The sequence below is a fragment of the Panthera onca genome, chromosome Y (genome assembly GCF_046562875.1).
Source record: "Panthera onca isolate mPanOnc1 chromosome Y, mPanOnc1 haplotype 2, whole genome shotgun sequence".
Lineage (NCBI taxonomy): Eukaryota > Metazoa > Chordata > Mammalia > Carnivora > Felidae > Panthera > Panthera onca.
Genome location: NC_138358.1, coordinates 26,062,100 through 26,084,474, shown reverse-complemented (window position 1 = coordinate 26,084,474; position 22,375 = coordinate 26,062,100). Strand labels below are relative to the sequence as shown.

General features: G+C 48.1%; 1 protein-coding gene across 3 annotated transcripts in view; it reads right to left on the bottom strand.

Moving 5' to 3' along the window:
- The window catches only part of LOC145714926 (pseudouridine-5'-phosphatase-like), a 292,524-nt gene that overhangs the window by 230,791 nt on the left and 39,358 nt on the right, over positions 1 to 22,375 (bottom strand). The gene's annotated exons all lie outside the window — the stretch shown is intronic.

The window sequence follows — 22,375 nt, the reverse complement described above, 5'->3', positions numbered from 1 at the left end:
TGCGCGAAGCACTTCACGCTAAACACAAACACCTCCAGTGAGAAGTTAACCACGTGGGGGAGACGAGACTCTACAAAAATTTGCACGCCATTAGGAACTGTGGAGTGGGCACTAAGTCTAGATTTGTCTAGAAGAACACCTAGGAAGATGATGGCATGTGCCACTGGGGCCAGGCCATATGCTCTGTTGATGAACGCCAGGTAGCTACCCATAAGCAAAGCAGACCCCAACCCTGTCCTGGGAACAGAGACACGGTGCAGGATTATGCCCAGCCTAGACCTTCCAAACGTGTATTCTGTTGACAGGGCATGGCCCCTGCTCACCCCGACCTGCCCATGTGTAAAGGGCTCTCCCAGAAGGTGGCTTTCACAATCGCCTGGAAGACAAGCAAGCTATAACACCTTGATGTTACAGATTAAAGGCCTGGGATTGAGTATAGTGGCTTGACTCCTGGTCCCCAAAAAGATATGTCCAAGTCTTAACCCCAGGTCCCGTGACCTTATTTGAAAACAAACAATCTTTGCAGAGATGATGAAGGATGTTGAGAATAAGATCATCCCGGATACATCCAGTAGCTACTGTTTTAGTCTGTTTGGGCTGCAACAACATGAGCCCAGACTGGGTGGTTATAAACACACATTTATTTCTCAGACTTCCAGAGGCTGGGCGTCAGGACAGAGGAAGAAGCTAGACTGACTCCATAGCTGGTGAGGCCTTCTTGGTCCACAGACAATCAGCTTGTCACTGTGTCTTCACAAGGTAGAAGGAGTGAGGTAGCTTTATGGGGTCTCTTTTATAAAGGCACTAATCCCATTGGTGAGGGCTCCACCCTCCCGACCTGACCACTTGGTGACAGCCCTACCTCCTAATACCTATATACTGGGGGACTGAGGAATGCAATCTATGAATTTTGTAGGGAGCACAAACATTCAGATCATAGCAACTCTGTCCCCATAAGAGAAGAGGAGAGACAGGGACAAGGCTGTGTGTAGACACATGGAGGGATTGGCGGGACGCAGCCACAAGCCCATCAATGCCTGGAGTCCCCAGAAACAAGGAAGGATCCTCCCCTAGGCCTCAGGAGAGCCTATGGTCCCGCGAAGACCTGATTCTGGATTTCTCAGTCTCCCGCACTGTGGGAACGCAAATTTCTGTTGTTGTAAGCCACCAAGTTGATGGTCATTTTCTACAGTACCTGCAGGAAGCTAATACACGGACCCAGGGTGGCACAGGCAGTGTAGGAGGCCAGAAACTGGGGACCTGACCCTGAGAAGAGGCGAAATTCACAATCGTGAAAGCGAAAAAATGTGCAGGCGGGGATACTCCAGAAATTGTTACCAGTCAAGTAGAAAGCTCAAGGAAAGAAAACAAAGGAACAGAGACGTTCCCAGTTGCTGTCTATTTCACTAGCAGAGGCCCCTCCTCCAGCCACCGACTCCAAAGAGGTAGCAAGAGGCAGCCCCCTCCCCGCCCCCCGCGCCTCTAGGGGTCAACCCGTCCCCCCCTCCAGGGGTCAACAGCAGGGAGGCGTGGAAGGTCCCCGGAGACGGAGGGGCAGTGGTTCTCCAGGGGGGTCTCTGACACCTGTCCTCACTCCCAGGAGACATTCGGCACTGCCTGGACTCTAACCTGATTTTTCTAGTCCAAGCCTCGTGATGAACACCCACAGGCTGTGTGTTCACAGCCCCAGGGGAGACAAACCAGTGGTGACTCACACTGCGCGCACGGCCCTCCCACGGGTGGATTCTAACTCCTTCTGTCCTAAGTATGGGGCCGGTGACGGAGATGACCGCACCTTCTGCCCTCGGGCCAGGATGCAGGATTTGAGGGACAGGCCGCTTTTGGGTGATGACAATTCCGGGAAGGGCTCTCCTTCCAAGGGATGCTTCACTCTGAACACAGCTCAGGAGCCTGGAATTTCCATCGGCCCCATGCCATATTTGGGCGCACCTGACACCGACTGCCTCACCTACTGCCCAGCGCAAGGCGCCGGTTCCCGAGTGGGGGCACTTTTGCTCGCACCCCTGCTGAGGGGCCTTTGGTCACGGAGACGGGTGTTTGGTTGTCACAACTGAGGAAGGAAGTCCTACTGGCACCCGGTGGGCGGAGACCAGGGACGCCGGTCAACGTGGAACAGTGCACGGGACTCCCACCTCTGGACACACGCCCAGAGGTCAGCACCGCTGAGGCCGAGGAGCCCTGCCTTAGCAGGAGAGGCGGTGTCTTGCAAAGTCCAGCTGCTGGGGGGAAGCTGGGCTCTTCCTATGCGTCCAGCGTCACAGCAGGCCTGCGGGTCTGGCGAGCAGCGAGAGCCAATGGAGCCGTGTTCCTCTGGCCCAGAGTTCACGGCCCAGAGAGGGGTCCGCACGCCAGCAAAGAACACGGTGATGACGACAGCATGTCATGCCCGCTTCGTCCACTTTTCCGTAACTGTACCGTCGTTCGAGGTCACGCTGCCCAGGTCTCAATCCCAGCTTCCCAGCTCCTTCAGGGCCTATGTCCCGTCTGAGAGCTGGCTCACGTAGGAAATGTGATGGCATTGGGTATCTTCACGACTCAGTTCCAGGCAAGATAAAGTCACCGTTTTGCAGTGAATGGAGGCCCCCCCCTGAATTCCCATGTTAAAGCCCAACCCCCCCAACGGGGTGATGCTGGAGACAGAGCCTTTGGGAGGCAACTGGGGTTCTATGAGGCCATGAGGTAGATAGAGGCCACAATGGCGTGGGTGGCCTCGTAAGAAGCACAACAGACACCGCACCAGAATGGGACCAGGCGAGCAGCCAGACCATGCACTTGCCACCCCCAGAAAGGTGAGAAATAAATGTGTGTGATTTAAGTCCCCCCGTCCACGGGACTTTGATACGGGAGCCTGAGCTAAGACACAAAGGTAGAAACACCAGACGCTGGCTGGGCCCTCAAGTGTTGGAAGTTGCTGGAGAACGATAGCGTCCTTCCTTGAGTCAGCTGGCCAGGGGAGGTCAGTTCCGTCCGTTGTATGGCTCGGATGCGCATTCCCAGGTGACCCAAAGCAACAGGGCTCCCCCGCGTCACATTTATAGCCCTGTCACCCCACAATAAAGCCCACCAGCCGACGAGGCCTACACAGAGGACTCCCAGTCAGGGCTGTGGGGCGTACCGAGTTGAAGAGTGTTCTCCCCCAAAGTCATGTCCCCCTGGCACCTCAGAATGTGACCTTATTTGGAAACAGGGTGTTTGCAGGTGTAACTGATTAAGGGTTTGGGGTGAAGTCATCTTGGATTTACAGGATGAGCCACAGGTCCGCTGACGGGCGTCCTTATAAGACACAGAAACGTGGGGAAGAAGGCCACGGGAAGAGGGAGGCAGACACGGGAGGGGCGGGGCCACAAGCCCAGGGGCACCTGGGGCCCCAGAAGCAGGAAGAGGCAGGAGGGACCCTCCACGAGTGCCAGCCTGGGTACGTGTCAGGTGGACACCATCAGCAGCAGCAAGCCTTTACCTTGGTGCCTTGCAGTGTCGGGGACTGCAATTTTGTCAGGAGGGGACTCAGGACCCCAGGGAAGAATGTTCCAGCTCCTGCTGGTCGTTGAGGGGAAGGGGCCTCAGAGGGCAGGTGTTCTGCTCCTCGCCAGTGTTCTCCGTGCCCCGCCCCCCCACGTGCTTCATCATTCCCCAGCTGAAGCCTCTCTGCTTTCATAGACACACAGTGGCGTGTTCTGCCCAGGGTAGGGGAGGACGGCACTCCGGACGCACAAAACGGGACACCAGGTCCAGGGGTCCGGCTACCTTGCACCCAGGATTTCAATGCACCCTGCGGTGCTTTGTGCCCTGTGTTTTAGTCCACCCGCCGTGAAATGTGCATGCAGCCTGCCGCCTATTTTTAAACGGGAAAAGAGTCAAAAGAAGAATGTTCTGGGACACGTGACAAGGATTGGAGATTCCAATGTTGGTGTCCACTCGGAAATCTTTGTGGGAGCACAGCCACGCCCGTTCACATCCCTGCTGGCCGTGGCTGCTTTCGGCTCAAAAGGCAGAGCTGAGGAGTGGAGACAAACAGCGCGTGGGGTCTGCAAAGCCAAAAACGCAGACACAGTTTGCCGACCTCTGCTAGACAGCAAACAGGTCAGATGCACGCACGAGAGGAACAAACGGTTGAGACGAAAGACAAGTAAGAGATAAATTTCGTAGGGAAGGAAGTCAGCCAGGCACTGGGATCTGGGTCCCCTGCCTCACACAGGGATGCTACCTGGAGGTATCGGGATTCTTCAAGGGGCCTCACCAGGGAGTTACCATTCTAGAAAATGAATCCACAATTCCAAGGCCTTCTTCCATCATGCATTTAGCTATTTGCTAATTATGCTCAAATTACTGGAGCATTATCAGAGCAAAATGTCAAAACAGTGTGGAGAGTTTAAATATTGATAGTATCTACGTATTTTATACACTGTAAAATAAAATGTGATATCGAATGGGAAAATATTTACCATACAGGTATAGTAATGTTTATAAATAACTAACATTCAATTCCTGTACTATGCAGTTAAATGTCGCTACGGATACTGGACCATTTACCGCACAGAGAATACTTTATGAATCAGAGGTCTAACATTTCAGTGCAACCAGAAAGGGGCAGAACTTTTAAATCTGCAAAACATTTGCTTCATCTTATGAAATTTAGTCTGCAGAAATACCTCAGGGGCAAAAATTGTGTATATTAAAATTAAATCACTCTGCTGTACCGACAAGCTTGAAATCTCCATATTAAACTGCCGTGTGCATAGGCTGTGCACAGACCAAGAAAATAAGTTGATTAAAGTTCATACAACCCAGAGGGTATCTGAGTTGGAAGTTGCACATTCTTTTCTGAAACGTGGGGCATTCAGAAGATGTAAGTCAGGTAATAACCGACATTTTGATCACATGCACTCTCCTGCATCTAAACCATCAACTCACAAGGCCACTGCGTTTCGATACTGGAAGGTCTCTGTTCCAGAGATCTCGCCCTCTGCCCTTGAGGCCAGCCCCAAGCCCCACCGGGCCTCGACACAGTCTTCTCTTCCGGCCCATGCGACAAACGCTGCTCTTGGTAACTTCTAGGTGACCTGGAAAACTCAGAATCACCGATCTGTGCTTCCGAAACGGAGTAAAGGACATTGTTCTGAGTTGCATAAGGGACAATGGCAGAGCAAGCGGGTCAAGTGTGAGTCCGATGTGAAAACCAAACGGCACAGGGCGGTCGGTCGTTAAGCGTCTTAGGGGACTCTGTTAGAAAGACTTTATCCTCAGGAGCCCCTTCCGCACAGAAGCAATGACAGGGATCTTCATAGAGACTCTTCGACACGCGTGGTCACAGCCGTGACAGGTGAATGGAGGACACAGGGAAACGTGTGGTGGCAGTCTATTCTCCTGTGCGTATTTTACCACCTGACTGGAGGTCCTTGGGCCTCTAGCTTTCCACGGATTCCACAGGCTTCCCCAGAAAGATCGCGGAAAGACTGGGACACTCTTTTATCTTTAGTTATTTTTTGAAGTTTATTATTTCTTCTGAGAGAGGGTAGCAACAAGGGATGGGCAGAGAGAGAGAGGGAGAAGAGAATCGCGAGCAGTCTCCATCCATGCTGTCAGCACAGAGCCATACATGGGGCTCAAACTCACAAACTGTGATCACGACCTGAGCTGAAATCAGGAGTAAGATGCTGAACCGACTGAGCCACCGAGGCGCCGCTGGGTCACTCTTTCTGAAAAAGCATACTGAACATGGATGTTTTCTTACATTTGTTTTAATACTGGAAGAAACTGACCCACGACCGGGCACCCTTCAACAACACGGGGGTGGGGATGCTGAGCCTCACACAGTTAAAAACGCACGCTTAACTTTGACTCTCCCTGAAATTAACTACAACACATGGTTTGTATGTGATAGATATTACATGCTGTATTCGTACAATAAAGTAGGCTAGAGAAAAGCCAATGTGATTAAGTAAATAATAAAGATCACATTTACAGTGCCATACTGTACTTACAGAAAGAAACCTGGGTCTAAGTGGAGCTGTGCTGTTCACGGGACAACCGCGTTTCAAAACATTGAAGATTCTGGGGAAAAATCTCATTCTGTGCCTTTGTTTACTTAGTGTAAGTTGCTTAAAGTGTTTATTTACTAGAAGACACGTTTAAGGTTGCTGCTTCTGATTTGTCACAACAATATCAATATACAAAAGAGCTATTTTTTTTTCTTTTTTTTTTAATTTTTTTTTTTTAACATTTATTTATTTTTGAGACAGAGAGCATGAACAGGGGAGGAGCAGAGAGAGAGGGAGACACAGAATCTGAAACCGGCTCCAGGCTCTGAGCTGTCAGCACAGAGCCCGATGCGGGGCTTGAACTCACGGACTGTGAGATCATGACCTGAGCCGAAGTCGGATGCTTAACCGACTGAGCCACCCAGGTGCCCCAGAAAAGAGCTATTTAAATAGCCTTTTCTTATAGCCCAAGAGAAAAATATCAGAACAAATGCTGACACCTCACGGAATCCTCATCTCTATTATTGACCTGAATAAGATAAAACTCTAACTTCACTTACACAAGGAAGGGCTAAGAACATGATAAAACCAAATCTAAAATAGTGCATTTAGTTCACTCAAGACGAGCCGCCATAACTGATGGTCTTGATGACACTCGTGTGGCGACGACCCGAGTCCAGAGGCAAGGAGCTCCCTGTTCACTCTACATCTCTGAACCTGTGGCTCAGCCCCACTCACACATCACAAGATCCGCACACGGCCCATGTCACAGAATCAGTGAACCTGTGGCTCACCCCCACTCATACGACACAAGATTCCCACGGCCCACATCACAGAATCTCTGAACCTGTGGCTCAGCCCCCTGATTCGACACAAGATTCAAATGTAAAATTGTCGCTGTTCTAGTCTGTGCTCGGAGGAGTCTCTGAGTGAGGGAAAAATGAAGTGATTTGCCGTGTCCCTGGGTCTAGTCTGCTGGAGACACACAGAGAAAGGCACCGGGTACGGAAGGTGATGCGGGGACCAGTCACTGACAGGTGCCCCCTTCAACGAGTGAGTCGGGAAAGAAGTGCCCAGTGGTGCCATGTTCGAGATTCATCTGAACGCACCCATGACGTGGAGACTCTCTGCGACATTTACATCAACGTCTACTGTAGTATATGGTTACCGCTGCTTTCTACCTCATCTGTCCAGGAATTTTACCAAAAGACAACTCTATCATCCTTGCAAGGCTTCTGGCATTTTAGAAAAAACATATAATTTTTCTGCATTGTGGTAAAATACACGTCACATGAAATCAACCATGTATTTCAATGTCTGGTGCAGTGGCATTGAATACGTTCACACTGTTGCTGTCATCATGATCTCATTCCAGAAGCTTCACCTTCCAGAAATGAAACGCTGTCTCCATTAAACACTAACTCCCCATCCCTCCGGCCCAAGGAACTTCGTGACTCTCCACCATCCTACTTTCTGTCTCCACGGAGGGTCTGACTCCACGTGCCTCCTATGACTGGATGCATATTTGTCCATTTGTGACCGGCTCATTTCATTCAGCGTCACGCCCTCAAGGCTCACCCATGTGGCCACAGGTGCCACACGTCCTGCCTTTTTTAAGAGTGAATGCTACGGGCGCCTGGGTGGCTCAGTCGGTTAAGTGTCTGACTTCAGCTCAGGTCATGATATCACAGTCCGTGAGTTCGAGCCCTGGCGTCGGGCTCTGTCCTGACAGCTCAGAGTCAGAAGCCTGCTTCGGATTGTGTCTCCCTCTCTCTCTGCCCCTCCCCCGCTCATGCTCTCTCTCTGTCTCAAAAATAAATAAATACATTAATTAATTAATTAATTAAAATAAATAAATAAATAAATTGATAAATAAATAAATAAAAACATTAAAAAAATTTTTTTAAAAAAGAGTGAATGCTATATACATCACTATATATATATATATATATATATATATATATCCCTGTATAAACAACATATTCCTTATCCACTCAATCAACGGACACTTGGTTTGCTTCTACCTTTTACTGCTAAGAAGAGCTGTTTTCAATCTTTCAGCAAGAAATATAATTTTTTATATTGTCAAGAAACATTGGAAAACAATCATCAAGGCCCAGTGGAAATATTCTGCCTGTTGTGTACCGTGTTTCTGAAACAAAAACCGTAAAACGATAATGCCTCCCATTCCGTGCGTCTGTCCATGGCATCCCCGTGGGTCCAGTCTGCTATAACGGAGCTGTGGAAGTAGGGGCAAACCAGTCGGCCTTGTGGACCTGGCCGCTCATCGGTACGACGCCTCCCACCACCCACACCCGACTTTGCACCTGTGTGGAGACCATGGGCTCCTAACACGGCCTGAACGTTTCCATGCAACCTCAAAGCTCTTGACCCATGCTGCAGGCACCCCCTCCCCCCAGGGGATTTCTTTTATCCATTATGTTATCCTTCCTCACACTGGAAAATCCATGGGAAAACAACCAACACGTGTAAAAACAGAATCTGTAAGGCTTTACAATTTGAGAAAAACACTGACGTCCACAGGCATGTAATATCTAGGATCTCCAAAAAAAAAGACATGGATGTCATTTTGTTCAATTTGGACTATCTCCTTTACAATTCAGGAAATAATAATGAACGCAATTAGCAGTGTCTGAACATCGAAATTTTAAATCCCAAAAAAGGACTTATGTTTGTATACAACATCAAATAAGCTGATATTTTTTAAAAAGGCGGTGGGCGGGGGGGTGCCGATAAGAACATGAAACGTTTGCTACTTGTATCTGAGCAGCAAAGAGTCTGATTGTAGGGGTGGTCCCCAACCCCTGCCAAGCATACATTTCCGTGGATATGTGCCTAATTATATTTCTTACACAGAAAGGCAGCACCGGATAAGGTGGATGGATTATCATGGTTGTTAGCTTGTGATTTTCCTGTCACTTGAAACGTATGTCCTTTAATTGTGCAATGCTCAACGAATGCACTGAGCCTAGTGAAAACTCGCGGACTCCCAGCTTACCGTGGAAAGCTGGTCTGGCAGTGGAGAATCAGCTAAGCGCCCACCAACTCAAGCTGCTGCCAGAAGCGTAGACTTTGAAGGCCAAAGCCCTGACAGGTAGGACTTCTCTATGTGGCTTGTGCACAACTGAAGGAGGACAGAGCACCACAGGGTGTCACCTTCTCGCTGCATTGCTCGACAGCCGGCTACCTCGATGTGAGGCCACGGCCACGACATTGGGGAGCACAGGGCCATGGTTGGGAGCTCCATGTGCCGGACTCCGTGCCAGGGTGGAACACCAACCTCCATAGTCTTTGCGCAAGTAACTTCAATCCTGCGGGCCCCGACGCCACTGCGTGTGAAATGCAGACGGTACAGGGGCCCGGACGCTGACATGCACCCACAGCTGAGCAAACACGGAGGCCCTGACACTGGCCTGTCCTCGAGGCTCAGCGGTGGATACCACTGTAATCAAGGGTGACCAGGAGGAGGGGCTTGGCCACCAACCAGCCGCGACCCACATGGCTTACATCGGGACACGACAGAGGGAGCGTGTTCTGGGGCTTCCCAGGCTCTGGTCCGAGGGAGACACACAGACCCCGTATATGCTCTTCATGAATTACCATATTCCTTTAAGGTGGATGTGAGTGAGTGTGAGTGTGTGTTGTGTGTGTGTGTGTGTGTGTGTGTGTGTGTGTGTGTGTGTCTACACACAAACAAAAAGGCATCCTAAGGCCTGGAAGGATAGGTAACTAAGGGGTAAGGAATGGTCTAATAGGTTTTGCACCTATTTTTGCAATAGGTAACTAAGGAGTAGGTAACTAATAGGTAGTTTAGTAGGTAACTATAGGTAACTAAGGAGTTACCTTATAGGTAACCTATAGGTAACTAAGGAGTTAGGAATAACCTAATAGGTAACTAAGGAGTAAGGAATGGTCATCACCATGGAGTAGGAGTTAAGGGGCTTCTAATTTCTACCCTTTTGTATTATATGAAGCAAGTGTAATTTTTAGAATTACAAAAAAAAAAACCATTAAAAGGCATGACATTCTGATTGTGGCTTGTTATGATGAAGGGACAGGGTCCTACTTCTGCCTGTTTTCTTATTCGCAGAGTGGTGAGTTTCGTATGTGCACAGCTATCCTGGGACTGTCTGTCTGTTCTCACAGGTTATCTGCTGGAGTAACCCAAGAGTCATGTCACCTGTGCATCATGGGACACTGTCATCCTGCATGGGACTGTGGTCCACTCAGACCTTCTGAGTCCATCTCAGGTCAAGTCATTCCACCCTGGTCCCGCTCCAGCACACCTCTCCCCTGCCCTCTTCATCATGTCCCATAAACCCAGAAGAACCCCTTTTACCCCCCCCCCCCCCCCCCGCAGCGTGGTTTCACTCCGGCACTACTCTTCTTCAAAAATCCCAGCGGTTCCCCACTCTCAGAAGCAGCAAACACATGAGCAATTAAGGGGCCAAGGACCCGAAGTAACCGAGGGGAAAGCTGTGCCTATTTAGGGCCACGCCCTCCCCCCTCACCCACCCATATCTTCTATGGTCTCCTCAGTCGACCTCAAGTTCAAGGGCCTGCCACAAAGTTGCCACTGCTTCAAGAATAATCTGCCTTGGGGCGCCTGGGTGGCTCAGTCGGTTAAGCGTCCGACTTCGGCTCAGGTCATGATCTCGCGGTCCGTGAGTTCGAGCCCCGCGTCAGGCTCTGTGCTAACAGCTCAGAGCCTGGAGCCTGTTTCAGATTCGGTGTCTCCCTCTCTCTCTGGCCCTCCCCCGTTCATGCTCTGTCTCTCTCTGTCTCAAAAATAAAATAAACGTTAAAAAAAAATTAAGAAAAAAAAAAGAATAATCTGCCTTATTTTCGTCCATACCTATCCTGAATTTCCTCTTGATGTGAAATTGTATGCTACCATGGGTTTTCTCTTGCATGGATCTGCACGTCCCCTAAATTGACTGCATACCCCAGGGGGAAGGAGAACTTTCCTTTACGTCCCTGAGCACTCACACAGCACTACATGCCTTTGAGGGTTAAGCGAAGAAAAAGGAAACGTATAGGAGGATGGGAAGAGACAGTGCCTTGTGGCCCAGCTCGATGGCGGAAAGCATGTGCAGAAAAGGAGGGAGGCTGTGGACAGGCCTGCTAACAGCCTCGGGCGACTGAGGGTGTGGGGAAAACACACAAGGACGGAAAGGAGGAAAACAAAAGTAGTAAGGGACATAAAGACACAGGAGGAGACAGCCTGGCGGACAAGGAGGAAGGACTTGCGCAGACACGGAATGAGGACCCACACAGTGGTCAGGCGTGCCCGCATCATGGCTCAGGTGCGTTTCTCTGTGATGCTGAGCAGAGACGGAGATGAGCCGGTCTAAGTTCTCGGCCCTAGAGAGGACCGGCTGCTTCTGCGGGGACGTCCTCACAGGTGATCCCCAGTCTACATGCTGGAACGGTCCTCCACAGTGGAAATGCTTTCCCGCAGGGACCTGAGTCCCCGGAACATGTGAGGAACCCAATGGGAGACCAGGGACCGACACCTCCCCGCCCCCAAACACACACCCACCTCAGAGGACACACCTGCTGGCTCCCCCTCCCTCGGCCACCTCTCCCTGGGAAGGAGCCCTGGGCACCACACCATTGTTGCCTGGCCAGTGGACCAGGCTTCTACCTCGTCATTCTGCTCTGTCCCTCTGGGCAATGTCCTAAGGAACAAGGAGGAAAGACATGTAATGCCAGCAGCTCAGTGCAGTGGGGGCAGAAGGCCCAGAGGAGCATGGGGCTGGCACTTTTGAGGAGCCCATGTGCGAGGGAGCATTGCGGGGCTGACCACGGTGCCTGCGTATGGCCCTGTCATACTCCCCTTGTCTGGCCCAGAGGCCATGCCCTGGGCTTTACTTGGGAAATCTCAGAGCTGGTGAAAGATCAGGACAACAGAAAGACCTTCTGAAGGATTCCATACCATAAAAGGTGCCTGCTTTCCGTTACAGGTCTTCTCAGCCAAGTTTCGCTTGCTAAATTGTGCCAAAATATTTCACGGATCTAGAAGATTCCATGCATGAAGGAATTTGCTGAAAACAGAACGTAAGGAACCAACAACCCACAGAAAACATACAATAGATGAACCATGTACGTATTTATTTCTTAAATTTTTTACAATTTAAAAGAGCTCTTTTGTCATAAAAAAATTAAGCCCCTGACTAATCGATGGTTTACATTTATTTCGCTATTAAGTTATTCAGAAAATGCCTACAAAAAGCCTACAAAACTTACTGCTCAAAAGTATTTCCTGCTGGGGACATTCATGGCCCACCTCTTCCGGGAGAGAGACTTCCTTTCAAATTGAACATTGGAGTCTGCTGATGCAAGAAAGATTCAGTTCCATTCTGCCTGTGTGTTCAAGACACAGGATTTAGCCACATCCTCTACGTAGCTGGGTGGGCACAGGGAAAGACGCACCACACATCACAATGAGGGGCTGGTTACCCTGGTGATGGGCACAGGGAAAGATACACCCCTGCATCACAATTACCCTGGTGACTGGCCACAGTACACACACCACTGCATCATAATCAGGGGAAGTTTCCCTTGGTGATGGACCCAGGCAAGGACACGCCCCTGCAACACCACTGTGGGTTACTGGCTCAGGTGATGGGCTCAAATGAAGATGTGCCCTGGGATCAAAATCAGGAGCGACAGCCCCAGTGATGGGCCCAGGTGAAGATGTGTGCCCTTTGATTATAATCAGCAACTGTACCAGGTAATGGGACCCGAAAAAGATGTGCCTTTGGATCATAATCAAGACGTATGGCCCAGGTGACAGGTCCAGGTGAAGATGTGTCCTTGGATTATAAACAGGAATTACCACCCTTGGTGAGGGGCCTGGTGAAGATGTACCATTGTAATATAATGGGGAGATGTTGCCCCAGTTGATGGGACCAGGCAAAGATGTGCCCTTGGACTAAAATCAGGACATACTGCCCCAGTTGAAGTGACCAGGCAGAGATGTGCCTTTGGATCATAATCAGGAGACACTGCTCCTGCTGATGGTCCCAGGCAAGATGGGCCCTTGTATTATTTCCGTAGCTATGGCCCCTGGTGACGAGTCCAGGCAAAGATATCCCTTTGGATTATAAAAAGGAGCTACTAGTCCCCACGAGATGGGCCAGGAGAAGATGTGCCCTTGGATTATAATCGGGAGTGACAGCCCCTGGTGATGTGTCCAGACGGAGATGTGCCGTCAGATTATAATCAGGAGCTGCTACTGCCCAGAGATGGGCCAGAAGAAGATGTGCCCTTGGATTACATAAAGGAGCTACTAGTCCTCACCAGATGGGCCAGGAGAAGATGTGTCGTTGGATTATAATCGGGAGCAACAGCCCCTGGTGATGTATCCAGGCGGAGATGTGCCCTTGGATCATAGTAAGGAGCTACTACTGCCCAGAGATGGGCCAGAAGAAGATAGCACTTGGATTATAAAGGAGCTCCTAGTCCCACGAGATGGGCCACGAGAAGATGTGTCCTTGGATTATAATCAGGAGCAACAGCCCCTGGTGATGTGTCTAGACGGAGAGGTGCCCTTGGATTCTAATCAGGAGCTAAAACTGCCCACAAGATGGGCCACGAGAAGATGTGTCCTTGGATTATGATCGGGAACAACAGGCCCTGCTGATGTGTCCAGACAGAGATGTGCCCTTGGAGTATAATCAGGAGCTATAGCCCCTGGTGATGTGTCTAGATGGAGATGTGCCCTCGGATTTTAATCAGGAGCCACTACTGCCCAGAAGATGGGCCAGAAGATGTGCCCTTGGATTATAATCGGGAGTGACAGCCCCTGGTGATGTGTCCAGACGGAGATGTGCCGTCAGATTATAATCAGGAGCTGCTACTGCCCAGAGATGGGCCAGAAGAAGATGTGCCCTTGGATTACATAAAGGAGCTACTAGTCCTCACCAGATGGGCCAGGAGAAGATGTGTCGTTGGATTATAATCGGGAGCAACAGCCCCTGGTGATGTATCCAGGCGGAGATGTGCCCTTGGATCATAGTAAGGAGCTACTACTGCCCAGAGATGGGCCAGAAGAAGATAGCACTTGGATTATAAAGGAGCTCCTAGTCCCACGAGATGGGCCACGAGAAGATGTGTCCTTGGATTATAATCGGGAGCAACAGCCCCTGGTGATGTGTCTAGACGGAGAGGTGCCCTTGGATTCTAGTCAGGAGCTAAAACTGCCCACAAGATGGGCCACGAGAAGATGTGTCCTTGGATTATGATCGGGAACAACAGGCCCTGCTGATGTGTCCAGACGGAGATGTGCCCTTGGAGTATAATCAGGAGCTACAGCCCCTGGTGATGTGTCTAGATGGAGATGTGCCCTCGGATTTTAATCAGGAGCCACTACTGCCCAGAAGATGGGCCAGAAGATGTGCCCTTGGATTATAATCGGGAGTGACAGCCCCTGGTGATATGTCTAGACGGAGATGTGCCGTCAGATTATAATCAGGAGCTGCTACTGCCCAGAGATGGGCCAGAAGATGTGACCTTGGATTATAGTCAGGAGCTACTAGTCCCCACCAGATGGGCCAGGAGAAGATGTGCCCTTGGATTATAATCGGGAGCAACAGCCGCTGGTGATGTGTCTAGATGGAGATGTGCCCTTGGATTATATAAAGGAGCTACTAGTTCCCACCAGATGGGCCAGGACAAGATGTGCCCTTGGATTATAATCGGGAGCGACAGCCGCTGGTGATGTGTCCAGACGGAGATGTGCCCTTGGATTATAATCAGGAGCTACTACTGACCAGAGATGGGCCAGAAGAAGATGTGCCCTTGATTACAGTCAGGAGCTACTAGTCCCCACGAGATGGGCCAGGAGAAGATGTGCCCTTGCAGTATAATCAGGAGCAACAGCCCCTGGTGATGTGTCCAGACGCAGATGTGCCCTTGGATTCTAATCAGGAGCTACTACTGACCAGAGATGGGCCAGAAGAAGATGTGCCCTTGGATTATAATCAGGAGCGACAGCCCCTGGTGATGTGTCTAGATGGAGATGTGCACTGGATTATATAAAGGAGCTACTGGTCCCCACGAGATGGGCCAGGAGAAGATGCGTCCTTGGATTATAATCGGGAGCGGCAGCTCCTGGTGATGTGTCTAGACGGAGATGTGAACTTGGATTATATAAAGGAGCTACTGGTCCCCACAAGATGGGCCAGGAAAAGATGTGCCCTTGGAGTATAATCAGGAGCGACAGCCCCTGGTGATGTGTCTAGATGGAGATGTGCACTTGGATTATAATCAGCTACTGCCCCAGGTGATGGGCCAATGTGAAGATGTGCCCCTGGATTATCACAGGAATTACCACCCCTGGAGGTGGGTCTAGTGGAAGTTGTGCCCTTGGATTATAATCAGGACCTACCCCGCCTGGTGAGGGGTCCAGGGGAAGACGTGCCCTTGGATTATAATCAGCCACAGCCCCTGGTGGTGGGTCCAGGTAAAGTTGTGCCCTTGGACTATAATCAGCCACGGCCCCTCGTTATGGGCCCAGGAAGGACAGGCCCTGCATCATATCAGGATCAGTTTCCTATGCTCTGGGCCCAGGGGGACACACCCCTGCATCATAATCATAGGCTGCTTCCCCTGGCAACCTGCCATCCATTCCTCCAATTTAACTTGCTAAATACCTGCATGGGTTGCAGCTCTCACCTTGAAAGCATGAAAAAAATGAACGCTGGTGAATTCATAATACACCCTCTCGACATGCAGTCTTCTTCTCTAAGAAGCTCAAGGTGACTTCCACAACCCAAAATACCCTACCAGAAAGTGCGTTCCGAAAGAGAAGAGATAAAAGTCATCCAGGGCTATGTGACCAGCCACAGTTTAATAATGGGAACAAAGCAGTGAAGGAACAGAACGAACGCTGGGCTCTAGAAAAGAATGGTGGCCACTTTTTCTGAAAATAGTCACAGCACCCACGGCGGCTTCCAGGAGATCACGTTTCCAGTGCATTCCAGCTTTGGCTCAGGTAAAGGGCTGACGGGTGGGATGCAGGATGGAGAGAAGATGGGGGTGACGTAGAACCTGCCCTACTTGATTATTATTTTTGTGATTGGCACATTACAGAACAGAAACCCTACAGAGACGTGTGTTTCCAGATCAGGAGGTTTTCACAGAGGCTCTTCCTTCTTCCTACAGTCAGCAACACTTCTTCCTTCCCGCTTTTCTTTCCCTTCAGAATCAGTGTGATTTTTAATTGTGGTGTTGCACCCTAAGCCTGTCAGATTGTCAAGGTGGCATGTGGACCGCAGTCCCTGCTGTGACCCAGCATCCCAGTGTGCTGTGAGGTTTCTCTTATTGGTGTCATCTTGGCCTTTTCTTTTTTTTTCAACTTTTTTTTTTTTTTTTTTTTTTTATTTTTGGGACAGAGAGAGACAGAGCATGAACGGGGGAGGGGCAGAGAGAGAGGGGGACACAGAATCGGAAACAGGCTCCAGGCTCTGAGCCATCAGCCCAGAGCCTGACGCGGGGCTCGAACTCACGGACCGCGAGATCGTGACCTGGCTGAAGTCGGACGCTTAACCGACTGCGCCACCCAGGCGCCCCGACCTTTTCTTTATTGTCGGCAGTCTGCTCATGCTGAGCTCACCTCTCAGTCTGTGTGTGGTGTGGAAATGACCCCAAGATTACAAAGGGGCACTCTGGAATCACTGATATAAATACATACTCTCATCGGACAGGCTAAAGATCAGGGAAGTATACGTGAAAGATCCTATATTGGAAAAGCAAGATTCGCAAAATCAGGAAATAGGTCCTTCTTAGCATTCTGGCCAAACTACCATGCTAGCTGATGAAGATATCATATTTCCTGGGTATTGCAGTAGAACATATCTCAAGTATGTCTAAGAATATAGGACAAAAATACAAGAAAGAAAAGCCCTTGAAAGGTTTGGGTGGATAAGAAAGAAAAAAGCTATTTGTGTGCTTACACATGACGGTGCTTGGTGTGTTAAACAATGAAAAATAATCCAGGTCAAAAATAACTGTTCAGACAAATATTTAGCTAGATTAACTAAAAACAAAACAAAACAAAAAAACAAAAAAAAACAGAGAAGGCTCAAACAACTAAAATCAGAAATGAAAAGAGGAGACATTAAAACCAGTGCCATGGGGCGGGGAGGGGGGGAAGGGGGTAGGTTTTAAAACAATAATATAAAAAAGTGTATGCCAACAAATTGGGTAACCTAGAAAAAAATGAATAAAGTGCTGGAAACAGAGACCCTATCAAGGTCAAATCAAGAAAGAGAAAGCCTGATCAGATATAAAACTAGTAAGAATATTCGTTCAGGAATCAGAAACTTCCCAACAAGAAAGAACCATCACTGGTGAAGTCTACCAAACAACTAAGGAGAAATTAACACCAATACTCCTCAAACTCCTCCAAAAACTGGAAGAGGAGGATACATACGCTCATTCTATGAGACCAAGCTCACCCTCACAGGAAAACCAGACAAAAACACTACAAGAAAATTATATACTGGTATCTGTAACGAATACTGATGCAGAAATACTCAACAAAATACTAGCAGACTGATTTCAGCAGCGTATTAAAAGGATTATACACTATGACCAAGTGGAGCTTATTCCTGGAGTATAAGGGGGTTCAGCACACAAAAATCGATGTGATACACCATACTGGCAAAATGAAGGACAAAAGCCACATAAATTGGTATGGAAAATGCATCTGACAAAACTCAATACCTTTCCATCATATAAACAACTCAAACTGGGAAAAAGAAAACTAGGTAGGATAAAGCTAAAACTACCTCAACATAACAAAGGCCTTATATGAAAGCTCACAGATAACATCATACTTAATTAAAAAAAGATTGAAAGCTCTTCCTCTGAGATCAGGAACAAGAGAATGATGCTTTCTCTTGTCACTTCTATGCATAGTACTAGAAGTCCTAGCCAGAGGAATTAGGCAAGAAAAAGAAACAAGAGGCATCCAAATTGTAAAGGAAAAAGCAAAGTTATCTTTGTTCACAGATGGCATGATCCTCTTTGTAAAAAAAACCTAAAGATTCCAAACACACACACAAAACTGTTAGAGTTAATAAACACATTCAACAACATGGCAGGAGACAAAAGTCAACATGCAAAAATCAGTTGCATTTCTATACAGTCACTGCGAACAATCTGAAAAGAAATTCAAAACAATTCCCTTTATAATACATCAAAAAAGAATACATTTTTTAAGACAGTGAAAGACTTGTACACTGTAACTATAAATCACTGCTGAAAAAAAGTAAAGACACAAATAATATGACAAACATCCCAAGTCATGAAGTAGAAAATCTGAGATTGTTAAAATGTCCACGCTACCCAAAGCAATATGCAGATTCTAAGCAATCAATACCAAAATCCTACTAACATTTTTTGCATAAATACAGAAATCCATCCTAAAATTTACCTAGACTCTCAAGGACTCTGAATAGCCATAAAAATACTGAAAAGGAAAGGACGCCTGGGTGACTCAGTCAGTTGTGTTGGACTTTGGCTCAAGTCATGATGTCGGGTTCACGAATTCGAGCCCCGCGTCAGGCTGTGTGCTGACAGCTGGGAGCCTGGAACCTGCTTCGGATTCTGTGTTTCCGTCTCCCTCTACCCCTCCGTACCCCGCTCGTGCTCTGTCTCTCTCTCTCAACAATAAATTGTTTTTAAAAAATTAAAATTAGGGGCGCCTGGGTGGCTCGGTCGGTTAAGCTTCCAACTTCGGCTCAGGTCATGATCTCACGGTCTGTGAGTTCGAGCCCCGCTTCGGGCTCTGTGCTGACAGCTCAAAGCCTGGAGCCTGTTTCGGATTCTGTGTCTCCCTCTCTCTCTGCCCCTCCCCTGTTCATGCTCTGCCTCTTTCTGTCTCAAAAATAAATAAACGTTAAAAAAATAAATAAAAAATAAAAAATTAAAAAATTAAAATTAAAAAAAAATACTGAAAAGGAAAAATAAAAGTTGGAGGTTTTGCACTTCTTGATTTGAAAACATAAAGTTATAACAGTCGAAGCAACGTGGTAGCGCCATACAGACCAACGGAACAGAACAGAAAGCACAGAAATAAACCCTCACACATAGGAGTGAATGATCTTAACAAGATGCATTCGTTAGGGAAATGGCAGTCTCTTCAACAAATTTCCACCAAATCGGGAATACGGGCTATCCACACGCAAAAGAATGAAGTCACACCCTTATCCTACATACAAAGATCAACTCAAAATTAAAGACCTAAGTAGAAAATTCTTAGAAGAAAACATGGTAAACGTTTATGAAGTTGGATTTTGTAATGATGTCTTGGATAGGACACCAAAAGCACAGGCAGTAAGAGCAAACATGGCAAAATGCAACTGCATCAATCTTAAAAAATTCTGCACATCAGGGGCACCTGGGTGGCTCAGTCGGTTAAGCATCTAACTTCGGCTCAGGTCCTGGTTTCACGGTTTGTGGGCTCAAGACCCACGTGGGGCTCTGTGCTGACAGCTCAGAGCCTGGAGCCTGCTTCGGATTCTGTGTCTCCCTCTCTCGGCCGCTCCTTTGCTCGCACCCTGTCTCTCTCTTTCTCTCTGTCTCTCAAAAATAAACATTAAAAGAGATTTTTTTTTTTAATTCTGCACATCAAAGGACACAATCAAGATGGGGAAAAGCGCCACCCAGGAAATAGGAAACGTAAGAATTTGCAAAGCATGTATCTGATAAGGGGTTTATCCAGAACACATAGAGGACTCCTACAATGTAACAACAACCCAACGTGAACCCTGTTTTAAAAACAAGCACAGTGGGCGCCTGGGTGGCTCAGTCGGTTGAGCGCCGACTTCGGCTCAGGTCACGATCTCGCGGTCCGTGAGTTGGAGACCCGCATCGGGCCCCTGTGCTGACAGCTCAGAGCCCGGAGCCTGTTTCGGATTCTGTGTCTCCCTCTCTCTGACCCTCCCCCATTCATGCTCTGTCTCTCTCTGTCTCAAGGATAAATAAAAACGTTAAAAAAAAAAAAAAAATTTTTAAAAAAATTAAATTAAAAAAAAATAAAAAAAAAAATAAATAAATAAAAACGAGCACAGGACTAAACAAACATTTCTCCACGGAAGACACGAAAGCAGCCAAAGCCTATGAGCTGATGCCCTGCATCCGTCAACCTCAGAGACATGCAAATCAAAAGGACAGTGAGTCGATACCTCTCATTTCTTCGGGTGGCTACAAACAGCAGCAAGCAAGACCCACAGAAAACAACACGTGTTGGTGAAAATGCAACAGTTGTGGACAGTCGGAGGGAGGACAGCATGGTCCAGCCACTCAGGAAAACAGTCTGGCGGTTCCTCAGGAGACTGACCACAGAACTGCCATATAATCTGCCAATCCCACTTCTGGCTATGGAACCACAAAAACTGAAATCACGGTCTCAGAGAGACAGGTGTACCCCAATGTGCACAGCAGCATTATTCGCAACAGCCACGGAGAGAAAACAACTCAAATGAGTGTCACCAGGTGCGTGGATAAACACACACACACAAAAAAGGCTGGGGGGGCTGGGGGGGAGTGGAAATCCTGTCACATGCTCCAACTTGAAAAAACGGTGAGGACGTTATGCCAAGTTCGAAAAGCCAGTCACAAAAGGACAAACTCTGTGTGTGTCCTCCTATATGAGGTACCTAGAATACACACAGACACAAGGCACAGAGACAGACAGAACGTAGAATCATGGTTCCAGGGGTGGACGGAGGGCCGAATGGGGACTTCGTGGTTCATGGGGACACAGATTCTGTTCTGCAAGATGAAGAAGTTTTAGACATGGCTGCTGGGGACCGTGGCCCAACACTGTGAACCTACTTAGCACCCCCAGACTGGACACTGACAGACGGATGACATGTACCTTTTATCCTGTGTGTCTCTTACCAGGATTAATACGAATGAACTGCCTGGATGTGTTTCATCATTAAGGCTCGTCAGGGAAACTCACTGTGCAAAGTTACAGACGGTGCATATGACAGAGCTTGTACCCACGCCTGAGGGTCAGATGTATGTGTCATCCAAGCAAAGCCCACATGGTTACTATGTGACACATCACTGGGATTAGCACAGCCTTACAGGAAATTCTCTAGTTCCAGGGAATAGTCAGTTTGCACTTTTGGATATATGTATAAATATTTAAAAAAAAAAAAAAAAAGCCACGCATTCCATCGATACAATTTTAAACCCAAAATTACTGCAGTGACTACAATTTTTTTTTTTCTCCCCTCATATCAGGTCTTCTTCCAAAGATGGAGTGTTCACCTTTCTTTCTGGAAGACTCTCAAAAGAGCACTCCATTTTTAAGCATCTTTCAGCCCTGTAATCTAGAACATTCTTGACCTTCTCACTTTGAGCAAGAAACAGCAGGCAATTCAGTTTTGATCGATCCTTAGCTAACAAGCCCCAAGGGAGAAAAGTTATCTTTGCTTTCAAAGGAAAACAAGTAAAGAAAGGGGTGAAGGGCATAGAAACAGACATGTTGAAAATGAATTATGCCTTTAACTTAAAAAAAAAAACTTAAGCTTCTTGGGCGAGATTTAGCTGGTTTAGCATTAATATGCTAAAGTTTAAATATTCACTGAAACAATCCTGTACCTGGTTTTGAACAGGAAAAGGCAAGGCTACCTACTAAACTCTGAAGCAATCCTGTCTTGAATATAATCTTTAGATATTATTGAAATATGGGCTCCTGGGTGGCTCGGTCGGTTGGGCGTCCGACTTTGGCTCAGGTCATGATCTCACGATTTGTGGGTTTGAGCCCCGCGTCGGGCTCTGTGCTGACAGCTCAGAGCCTGGAGCCTGCTTCGGACTCTGTGTCTCCCTCTCTATACCCCTCCTCCGCTCACACACTGTCTCTCTCTCTCTCTCCCAAATATAAATAAACATTTTAAAAAAAATTATTAAAAAAAAAAAGGTACAGGGGTGCCTGGGTGGCTCAGTGGGTTGAGCGTCTGACTTCAGCTCAGGTCATGATCTCGCAGTCTGTGAGTTCGAGCCTGTCGTCGGGCTCTGTGCTGACAGCTCAGAGCCTGGAGCCTGCTTTGGATCCTGTGTCTCCCTGAGCATCCCCTGCTTCCGTGCTGTCTCTCTCCCTCAAAAATAAATAAACATTAAAAAAAAAAAAAAAAAAAAGAAACAAATACTGTTCAAACATTTTTGAACCTCAAGAAGGGAATGTATGTTATTTTAAAAAGCCCCTGAAAAGACAAGATGGAATCGTAGCACGTGATTGAGCAAACTCTCTCCGGACGACCTGTGAGCCTCAAACAAGAAGAGCTGTTTCTGAGAAGGTCTGGAGACAGAAGTCGTCACTCCCCAAGGCC